The sequence below is a fragment of the Echinops telfairi genome, unplaced genomic scaffold (assembly GCF_000313985.2).
Source record: "Echinops telfairi isolate 266 unplaced genomic scaffold, ASM31398v2 ScPeMD7_2;HRSCAF=8, whole genome shotgun sequence".
NCBI classification, from domain to species: domain Eukaryota; kingdom Metazoa; phylum Chordata; class Mammalia; order Afrosoricida; family Tenrecidae; genus Echinops; species Echinops telfairi.
Genome location: NW_022103898.1, coordinates 23,544,144 through 23,553,379, shown reverse-complemented (window position 1 = coordinate 23,553,379; position 9,236 = coordinate 23,544,144).

The following is a 9,236-nucleotide window of genomic DNA, read 5'->3' as shown; positions in this document are numbered from 1 at the left end:
TTAAGAAAATACTGAGATGGCCAGAAGGTAGTCTATTCAAGGAAGAATAGAAATGTATTTACAGAAATTATTTGTATCTCGTTTTGAATTCCAGAACAGCACATGATCAACTATGACAGTTGCTGAGTTCTTTGCTTTCCACTTAATAACAAAAGATGAGACTGGTAGTTCTTGAACATTGACAAGGACTTTGAGCAGTACCTGGCCCATAGGATTCAGAGAGCCAGTGAGAGGATGCTGCACACTTCCCACGCACTCCTCAAAGGGATTTCTCAACATATAACACAGAAGAAGAGTCAATACATTCAAACGGTGGTGTTGGTGAAGAATACCGAATGTTTGGTAGACTTTCAAAAAAACAAACTAATCCATCTTGGAAAAACTACAACCAGCATATTCCGTAGAAGGAATCATAGCAAGACTACCACTTGCTTATTTGGGGAATATCCTCAGGGAAGAACAGTTTTGAGAAAAGGACATCATGATTTGTAAAAATGAGGTCAGTAAAAATGAAAGAAACTGTTGATAAATGGATTAAAATAATATCTGTCATAATGAACTCAAACAAACCAATGATCGTGAAGAAGGCACTGGATTGAACAGCTAGTTGTCATGTTAGAATCGTGTTTAATAAGGTCGGCACGAGTGGGACATTACTTGAAGGCAATTAACAGCAGCATATTTGTGTCCTCACTCTGTCTCTTTCAATGTCTTATGTTGTCAGCCCCAGCATGTTAAATTAATAACAAAAACCAGAGGCTACTCTCCTGGAGATATGAAACACACAGATACTTCGTTGAAGCTCATTTTTCCCACATTTGCCGTAGGTACAAATATAGGGTGAGGCTAACTGATTTCATCTTCTATTCATCTAAAACCAAACAGAAACTTAAATCAGTCTTTTGTTAATGCTTTTGTTAAATGTTACAATTTTTTTTTTAAGTATTTCTGTGTCCACGAACGGGTTTAGTGAAGTCTGCAGGCTCACAACCCCCTTGGCTCCTAGGTATGGGGCCCCAGCTGTCGCTATACCGATCTGACCGAATACAGGGGCAGAGTCTGGGAGCCTCCAACATTGAGAGGTGGAAGAGCCTAGTGACAACGTGTACCAGCTCTGAGGTCAAAAGGCTTGGACCAAATCTCTGCTTTACCCCTTCCTGGCCTTTACCTCGGACGTGTTACTTAAGTATACTCTGCCTGAGCTTTCCCATTTGTAAAATTATCTTAATGGCACTTCCTAACAAAGGACATTGGGTCAAATTAAATGAGTTTATAAGTAAGGGATTAGAGCAATAACTGGCACATGGGAAATACTCAGTAAGCCTTGTTTTTGGTATTGTTTGGTGCTAGCAAGCCAGCTCCGACGCATAGCGACACTGTGTGTGACAAATGGCACTGTGCTGAGGCCTGTGCTACGCCCACTGTTGGAGCCCATTGGGGCAGGCCTGCTGTCAGTCCAGCTCATGAGAGGTCCTCCTCTGTTCTCACAACTTTCTACTTCAATTTTATCAAGCACGATGCAAGCCTTCGCTGTTATTGTTATTGCTGTTGTTACTCTTGCGGCGGCAGCTGCTTTTGTTCTTACTGAAACTGCTCCTTTTCTCGCTTGACAGCTTCCGACTAGGCTCTTTACCCGGGTAAGGACCCAAGAGGAAAACAGTATTTTCCATTCATTCATTTTATTTCATCTTATGCATTCCTCATTCAAATTTATTTATTGAATGTTCACTACAGCCTTGCATCTGTTAAAAAAAATAAAGAATAAATAAATGAAGTAGGCTGCCGGTTTCAGACTCATAAGGCAGAAAATTAGCAAGGATACTGTTGACCTAAATAGTACTCTCATTGAACTTAATCTAATGGGTGTTACACATTCCACTGGGTAAATCTGGTGTAAAAGACCCCTTTGAAGTGCTGGAAAGCAAGGTTGTTACTTCAAGGTGTGTGTGGCAGTTACATAACCTCCTGTCAACTTGTAAAGGGGTGGAATCCAGCCTGTCAATCAGGTAGCAGCTTGATGACCTCATTGGGAGGTGCTACAGAGATAAATAGCTCACTAAAAGTCAGATGCACTCTCTCCCTGGGAGACATTCCTGTTGACAAGCCACATGGAGCTACACTGATGGAACCAGAGTCCTGGAGCTGGAGACCCACTCCAACATTGAGGTGCTTCCCATACCACTGTATTCACAAGACTTTCCAACTCCTGGCTTCTGATCTTGTCATAGCATGTGTTGCATGAGTCTAAAGAGGAATCTATAGACTGGTATCGGACATACGGGCTAATATCAGACGTATAGCCTTGATCTGGACTGGGCTGGGATGGTTTATCAATATACAATTGCTCTTTGATATAAAGCTCTTTCTTATACATGTATGAGTGTCTATCAATTGGTTTCTCTAATCAGTCCAGACTAACACAGTGTGTCTGACCTAAACCATGGGATTTTCAATTGCCTCATATGTATGTGAAAGTTGGATACTGAATAAGGAAGACTGAAGAAGGGTCTATGCATTTTAATTATGCTGTTGGCAAAGACAATTGGACTGCAAAAATAACAGACAACTCTTGTCTTGGAAAAATACAGGTCAGCATACTCGCAAAGGACAGCATACTTGGTAAAGCAGAAGGGCAGTGAAAAAGAGGAAGGCCCTCACGAAGATGGCTTGATTCAGTAGTGGCAACAGTGGGCTCACTATGAGAACAATTGTAAGGATGGCACAGGACTGGGTAGGGCTTCCTTCTGTTGTACACGGGATAGCTCTGAGTCGGCACTGACGCAATGACCCCTAATATGAACAACATCGACAATGGCTACTAGAGAATATTCCACTCAATAGCAACAGAAAACACATTTGTCTTAGGCTAAAACAGAGTGTTTGTCAAGCATATTATATTCTTGATCATAACACACAACTTAGTAAATTTAAAAGGATAGAAACCATGTTCAACGACAACAGTGAAATCAAACTAGAATGGAGTAATACAAGGATAGCTGGAAAATCCCCAACCACTTGGAAATAAAACGATATATCTACCTACACATAATACATAGGTCAAAAAAGAAATTGAAAAATATATTAACTAAATGAGAAATAAAACATCAAAATGTGTGGCATGCAGGAAAAACAGTACATAGAGATAAATTATTTATAGCATTAAGCATACAGATTAGAAAAGAAAAATATCTAAAATAAGTACTCTTAATTTCCACTGTAAGGAAGTAGAGAAAGAAAAGCAATTTCAACCTAAGCAGGAAGAATAAAGAAACAATACAAATTAGAACTGAAATCTGTGAAGCATATGAGACAACAGAGACTACCATGGTGTCGGTCAGGTGCCCTTTTGTCCTCAAAGTAACATCCTGTCTTTTCACTATTCTGAAGGCCTCATACATCAGATTTACCTAATGCAATACGTCCTTTGATCTCTTAACTGCTGCTTCCATGGGCATTGACTATGTATCCAAGTAAGACAAAATCGTTGACAACTTCAACCTTTTCTCCAATTATCATGATATCATCTATTGGTCCAGTTGTGAAGAGTTTGATCTTCCTTAAACAGAGTTGCAATCCATACAGAAGGCTACAGTCCTTGATCTTCGTCAGCAAGTGCTTCAAGTCCTCTGCACTTTCAGCAAGTGAGGTTGTGTTATCTGCATACTGCACATTGTTAATAGTTTTCCTCCAATCCTCAAGCCCCACTCTTCTTCATATAATCCTTCTCTGATGATTTGCTCAGTATATAGATTGAACAAGTATGGTGAGAGGATACAACCCTGATACACACCTATCCTAATTTTTAAAAATCATTTTATTAGGGACTCATACAACTCTTATCGCAATCCATACATACAATTGTGTAAAGTACATTTGTACATTCATTGCCCTCGTCATTCGCAAAACATTTGTTCTCCACTTAAGCCCCTGGCATCAGGTCCTCTTTTTTTCCCCTCCTCCCCACTCTCATCTCCCTCATGAACGCTTGAAAACTTATAAATTATTATTATTTTGTCCTGAATTTGACTGCCTGTCCGATGTCTCCCTTCACCCACTTTTCTGTTGTCCATCCCCCAGGGAGGAGGTCACATGTAGATCCTTGTAATCGATTCCCCCTTTCCAACCCACTCTCCCTCTACACTCGCAGTATCACCACTCACACCACTGGTCCTGAAGTGATCATCCGCCCTGGATTCCCTGTGCCTCCAGTTCCTATCTGTACCAGTGTACACCCTCTGGTCTAGCCAGACTTGCAAGGTAGAATTCAGATCATGATAATGGGGGGCAGAGGAAGCATTTAAGAACTAAAGGAAAGTTGTATGTTTCATCGTTGTTACATCGCACCCTGACTGGCTCATCTCTTCCCCGAGACCCCTCTGTAAGGGGATGCCCAGTGGCCTATCCTAATTTTAAACCATGTAAACATTCCCTCGTTCTGTTCGCACAACTGCGTCTTGATGCATTGTTCTGAATGAGCACAATGAAGTGTTCTGGAATTCCCATTCTTCTCAAGATTACCCATGGATTATTATGGTCCACACAGTCACATGCCTTTACATAGTTGATGAAACACAAATAAATATCTTTCTGGTATTCTCTGCTTTGAGCCAAGATCCATCTGACATCAGCAGTGATATCCCTTGTTCCACGGCCTCTTCTGAACCCTGCCTGAATTTCTGGCAGTTCCCTGCCGATGTGCTGCTGAAAAGGTTCCTGGATGATCTCAAGTAAAATTTCACTTGTGCGCGATATTGTGTTCTATAGTTTGAGCATTCTGTTGGGTCACCTTTCTTTGGGATGGGCACAAATGTGGAGCTTCTCCGCGCAGTTGTTTAGGTAGCTGTCTTCTATATTTCCTGGCATAGACCAGTGAGTGATTCCAGTGCTGCTTCAGCTTTCTGGGATATTTCAATGGGAAGTCCATCAATTCCTGTAGCCTTGTTTTTGGTTAATGCATTCAATGCCCTTTGAACTTCTTTCAGCACCAGTGCTTCTTGCTCATATGCTACCTCCTGAAATGGTGGACTGTTGATTAGTTCTTTGGGGTACAGTGACTCTGTGTATTCTTTCCATCTTCTCTTGGTATTTCATGCATCATTCAATATTTTACCCATAGAATCTTTCATGATTGCAGCTTGAGGCTTGAATGTTTTCTTGAGTTCTTTCAGTTTCAGATATACTGAGCTTGTTCTTCCCCTTTGGTTCTCTAATTCTAGGTCCTTGCACATTTCATTATAATACTGTACTTGGCTTTACCTTCTCAAGCTGCCCTTTGAAAATTTCTATTCAGTTCCTTCATTTCATCCTTTCTTCCATTTGCTTTAACTAATCTATGATTAAGAGCACATATCAGAGCCTCTTCTCATGTCCACTTTGACCTTCTCTCTCTTTTTAAAAAAAGTTTAATCATTTTATTGGGGGCTCATACAACTCATCACAATCCACACATACAGTCATTGTGTCAAGCACATTTGTACATTTGTTGCCATCATCATTCTCAAAACATTTACTTTCTACTTGAGCCCTTGGTATCAATTCCTCATTTTATCTCCTCCCTTCCTGCTCTCCCTTCCCTCATGAACCCTTGATAATTTATAAATTATTATTATTTTGTCATATATTACACTGTCTGATGTCTCACTTCACCCACTTTTCTGTTTTCCATCCCCCAGGGAGGAGGTTATATGTAGATCCTTGTAATTGGTTCCTCCTTTCCACCCCACCAGGTATCTCAACTCTCAGCACTGGTCCTGAACGGACCATCTGCCCTGGATTCCCTGTGTTTCTAGTTCCTATCTGTACCCGTGTACATCCTCTGGTCTAGCCGGATTGGTGGAATTGGGATCATGATAGTGGGGGTGGGTAGGTAAAGAAGCATTTAGGAACTAGAGGAAAGTTGTAGGTTTCATCATTGCTACCCTGCACTCTAACTGGCTCATCTCCTCCCCATGACCCTTCTGTAAGGGAATTTCCAGTTGCCTACAGATCAGCACTCCTCCTCATTCACAATGATTTTAATTTTTGTTCTTTGATGTCTGATGCCTGATCCCTTCGACACCTTGACCTTCTCTTTGATGACCCTTCGCTTTCTTCATGAATGATAATCTTGATGCCCTCCCACAGCTCATTGCATCTTCTATCATGAATGTTCCTTGTGTCAAATCTGTTCTTGAGATGTTCTCAAAATTTAGGTGGGGCAGACTCACAGTCATATTTTGGCTCCCATGTACTAGTTTCAATTTTCTTGAGCTTTACCCTGAACTTACATATGAACAATGTTATGGTCTGTTCCACATTTGGGCCTAGGTGTGGTTCTGGCAGCTGATATGGAGCTTCTCCATCATGTATTCCTACAGATATAGTCAATTTGATTTTTGTGTGTTCCATCTGGGGAAGTCTATGTGTATAGTCACCTTTTGTGTTGTTGAAAAAAGTTATTTGCTATGAAAAAGTCATTGGTTTTGCAAAATTCTAACATGTCATCTCCAGCTTCATTACTGTTCCTTTTTCTTCATTTCTAACTTTTGCACTTCAATCACCAATAACTATCAATGCATTTTGATTGCTTGTTTGATCAAATTCTGATCGAAGTCATTGGTAGAATTCTTCAATTCTTCATACTAGCTTTTGTGGTTTGTGAAAAGTTAAGTAATAGTTGTATTGATTGAATTTCTTGGTGCAGATGCAGATAGCATTGTACTTCATGATGAATTTAGCAAGCTCCTTTCTGACAATGAGTGTAATGCTATTCTCCGTGATTGGGTTATTCCCGGCATATTAAATCATATGTTTTTCTGATTCAGAATGGTGAATACCAGTCCATTTCAGCTGACTAATGTCTTGGATATTGAATCTTCACATATTCCATTTCATTTAGAGCCACTTGCAATTTTCCTAAACTTATACTCTTCATATCAAATTTCTAATAATTAGAAAAATTTTACAACTATTTCTCTTTACCTTGAATCATGCCTCATTAGCAAATGAAGATCCCCAAGATTCTACTCTCACAGGATTTACCCAACTCTGGTCACCAAGGTAGACCGACCTCAAAGAAGTCATCTTCTTTACAGTCATTTCGAGTGCCCTCTAACCCGAGGGTCTCACTTGCTGTCAATAACTCTGACAAACTGCCTTATGGGTCATTTTGAAGCATTTCAAATGGTACTGTCCTTACAGGGATAAAAAGAATGTTAAAGGAAAATTATGAATAGTTCTATGACAACAAACTTTCTAACTTAGATGAAATGAACCAATGTCTGGAAATACACAAACTATAACATGTACCCAAAAAGAAATAGATCATCTAAATAGGCCTATATTTATTAGCAAAAAATAATACATAATTAATAACTTTTCAAAAACAAAGTGCCAAACCCAGAGAGTGTTGTAGTAAATTCTACCACATGATACTGGATCTTTACATTGTCTTCTGAAAAGCAGAGAAACACATCCTCAGTAAATCTCTGAGTGCAGCATTACCCTAACACCAAAGCCAGATAAAGACGGTACAAGAAATTAAAACTATAGGTCCATAGCATTCATAAACAGCAATATAAAAATATTCAGTGAGAATGTTCTCAATAAAATTTAACAATGTTTAAAATGAATTATAGATCACAACTGAGTGAAATTTATTCCAGATATGAAAGGCTTATTCAACATTCAAAAGCCAACTGAGGTAATCTACTACATCAACTGGCTAAAGAAAAATCTTATGATCATATTAATTGAGATAGAGAAAGCATTTGACAAACTTCAACATCTATTCATAATAAGAGCTTTCAGCAAAGCAGGAATGGAAGAAACTTTTTCTCCACTTGATAAAGAACATTATAATAGGCTGGATTCTATACAGAAGCAAAACCAATGATGTTTTTATATATATTTCTTCTTATTTCCCCTCTTTCTCATATATATATATATATATACATATATATATACATACATACATACATACATACACACACACACAGAGGGAGAGAACACATAAACCTCTAGTGATTTCCCTCTATCTATATGGGAGGGATGGCAAGAAACCTGTTATCAAACAATGTGCATTTGAAAGGTAACTAACTATAGGAGATAAAAATGATAAACCCAACTTGAACAGTTAAAATCTTGTCAGTTCCCGGTGCTCCAAGATGTGAATGCAACACACTGGCATGAAGCAGGGAATCAATAGAGAGGTCTTAGGGGCCAACCCCAATCCCAGCTAAATGGACAGGCCCCTGCCCTTCCCCCAGAAGAATTTACTTCAGAGGACAGTCCTGAAGCTACAGCTCAGGGAGAGGGACATGTCTGATCAGAGCACCTGGGAACAAATGAAGGGGAAGGAGAGAAAGTGGAGCACATCCTGGCTCACCAAGCCTTGAGGATGATATCCCTGCTCAGAGCAGCCAATGCACAGAGAGGACCATATGGCCGGCCCCACTATGAGACACGACATCCCTCACTGACCGATAGCCTTACAGGGACAACACTGGAGACACAGTGCAGGAATTGTGCCCAATCTGACCCCACCACACCAAGGCAAAACACTAAGGGCACGTAACAGAACAGCAAGGGGAACAGAGCAAAGAAGTCCCCAGGGAACACCAAAAATAGACACCAAAAATAGAACACCAAAAAAAGGACATTGCACCCCAACAGATTCGACCAGAAAACACTCCTAAAGGTCAACAAACAGACCTTGAACTCAGGACCAATAATGAGAGTAGCCATACCAGGAGGGGAAGGGGAAGGTTGGGGGAGAGAGAAGGAACTGATCACTATGATCTACCTACAAACCCCTCCCAGGGGGATGGACAACAGAAAAGTGGAAAAAGGGAGACACCGGTCAGTGTAAGACATGAACAAATAATAATAATTTATAAATTATCAAGGGTTCATGAGAGAGAGAGGGTGGGGGGGGGAGGGGAAAATGAGGAGCTGATACCAAGGGCTCAAGCAGAAAGAAAATGCTTTGAAAATGATGATGGCAACAAATGTACAAATGTGCTTGACATAATGGGTGGATAGATGTATTGTGATAAGAGTTGTATGAGCCCCCAATAAAATGATTTATTAAAATAAATTTTTTAAAAGATAGGCATGGGAAGCAAGCCCAAAGAAAAAACAACAGGACTGATGGAGGGTCTTGGGGGGAGGAGAAGGTGGAGTAGGGAGCAGTCTTGCAGGGAGGAGAAGGTGGAGTAGGGAACAGTCTCGGGGGGAGGAGAAGGTGGAGTAGGGAG